We start from the raw sequence: 2794 nt of genomic DNA on the forward strand, positions 1-2794 counted from the left end.
TTTGCCCAGTTGGGTCGGTGGCCTGCTGGGCCAGAGCCCGGGGGGCTTTTCTTGTTTTTTTCTTTTCTTTTGTTTTATTTTCACTTTTTCTTTTTATTTATTTTCTTTTCTGTTTTAAATCACTTTAAAATATTTAGGCAATATCTAAACATGAGTTTTCTCCACAATAATTACCAGTGCAATATTTGGCACCCACCGAACATTTTTGTTACAATGTTTTGAAAATTTTTGTTGTTTGCCATATTTTGAATTGATACTTCGAATCGGTTTTGATCTAACGAGAGATTAACAACAGTAACAGAGATGACGTGGCATTATTAACAGAGTTTTACTGTAGCATAATTATCCGGGCGTTAGAGGCATCGTGGTGGCGTCGATGGTAGAGAGGCCTGGCAAGGTCAATGCGTCAGTATCTGATCTGAGGATGGATCGGTGGATGAAGGAGGTGACGGCTATTGCAGCGTGCGCATGTGGTGTCCACTGAAAGTGCGCCGGGCCGGTGTGTAACCCATTCCAAGTATATGGCTTAGATGGGGGCATCCGACATTAGATGTTAGGTGTTGGTACGATGTCTGTTTGGTATTAGACTCGGACATTCGGCACCCCTTCATCATGGGGATATGATTAGCGGCAGGTGTTGCCAAGATGGTGGCTTCAGGTTTACTGATGTATTACTTTTGTAAGGGCTTTATGAATAATTAATAAAAATGGCTGGATGCATCGCCCAGATGCAGAGGCCGGGGTACATCCTCCTTTAAAAAAAGTAATGATCAGAGAAAGGGGAGATGCCCTGGCAACTACGACGAGGCATTTCAACCAATAAAATGTGTGTTCCAATATCTTTCTTTTTTGTATCCTTATTTTCTTCTCAGCATTATAAAGTCGTCAGAAACTTCAGGCTTTGCCCTTATAGAGTTCAGTAGGCTATGCGAAAAGCATGTCACGTGATAGAATGTAACAATCCATCACATCAAACCATATATGATAGAATGCTCTAAGAAATGAAACTTCGGAGATAGACATTTAACACCAGTCACTTGCTAAAAAAATAGAGTTCATACAACAGGTACACTTATCAAAGCAGTATACAGTTTCACACAAGTACACGGCGAAGAACTAGCGGAATAGAGGTACCCCGCAAAAAAAAGAAGAGTTTGCATAGGTTTCTTGCAAAAAATAAATAGTTCAGGTTTCCTGCAAAAAAAGTTGTTCACATAGATGCTCAACAGAAGTGTGCGTACATTGACTGTCATTGGGGTGTTTCATTCCTCCCTGCTCGCACGACCCAGGGAAGGGTGGCGGCTGGTCAATCTCTTCCCCGACGGGCCCTCACTCCTTCCGCATGTCGCCCCGAAGACAGAGGGGGAGAGGATGCAGTGCTTCGATGGAGGTAAGGTAAGGATAAACATTAGGGTTTGATTACGGGAAAGGTGTGTGAAGATTTTGTGTCCCCGGTCTTATTTTTTACTAGTAGAAAAAGGGTATTTGTTCCGGTTCATAAAGGACTTTTGTCTCGGTTCTGGAACCGGGACTAAAGGGTCGTTACTAAAGGCCCCCTCCCCCCCTTAGTCCCGGTTCTTATACGAATCGAGACTAAAGGCACTCCAAGTGGCCGCTGCGTGGAGGTCCATCTTTTGTCCCGGTTGGTGCCACCAACCGGTACTAAAGAAATTTTTTTGATTTTTTGATTTTTTGTTTTTAAATTTTTTTTCTCTGAATTTCAAATTTCTGAATTATTTTAACCTCTAATCTCTAACCAACCCTCATCACTGCTTAATTTAACCTCTAATCTCTAATCATCCCTCATCATTTCAAATCATCTAACTTTCCGAACGGTCACCCATCCTCTCACTACCCGAACCTGAGCACGCTTAACTTCCGGGTTCTATTCTGCCTCGTTTCCAAGTCTGCACTTATTTTCCTGACAATAGTAAGATGTCAATCCTATTAACCCTCAGGAGTTTAGCTTGAGCATGAAGTCACACATTTCACTGTTTGAGTTTGAAACTATCGTTCTAAAAAACAATAATTATTGAGTAACACTAATATTTCTTGAATTAGTAGTTTGATCATTGTTTGACCACAGTTTGACCAGATTTGACCAAAATTCAAAAAAAATGAAATAATTATTTAGTAACACTAATATTCTTGAATAATTATTTAGTAACACTAATACTTCTTGAATAAGTAGTTTGACCATAGTTTGACCAGATTTAACGAAAATTCAAAAAAACTGAAATTTGAGCATAACTTTTTTCCTTTTAGAATTTGAGGATTCTAAAAATTTGCAAACAGGCCATAGGCTGTCAAAACCGGATGCGCATTTTCGTGTTGAATATTTTGATATATTATACGATTTTTTCTGACATTGTATGTAAAGTTATAGCCGTTTTACATTTTCCCTACACTTTTTGCAAAACATGTCTAAATTTAAGTTTTTAAATTTTCCTAACTAGTAGATGTAGTAACATAACCACATCTCGAAGGATTTTAACTTTTGAAATTTTTATCATTTTCTTTTGCTTTTTACAAAACTGAAAAGGTGATACACGGGGAGAGGGGGTAGGATTTGAAAATTGCACCATTAGACCTTAGTACCGGTTCGTGCCACGAACCGGTACTAATGGGCATCGCACCCTTTAGTCCCGGTTCGTGGCACCAACCGGGACTAAAAGTCCCATTTGAACCGGGAGTAATGCCTGTTTGGTGCCCTAGCCGCTTGAACCAGGACTAATGCTCACATTAATCCCATTTCATAATGCAACCCGATACTAATGTTTTTTTCTGGCCGAAC

The sequence above is a fragment of the Triticum dicoccoides genome, chromosome 7A (genome assembly GCF_002162155.2).
Source record: "Triticum dicoccoides isolate Atlit2015 ecotype Zavitan chromosome 7A, WEW_v2.0, whole genome shotgun sequence".
In the NCBI taxonomy this organism is placed as follows: domain Eukaryota; kingdom Viridiplantae; phylum Streptophyta; class Magnoliopsida; order Poales; family Poaceae; genus Triticum; species Triticum dicoccoides.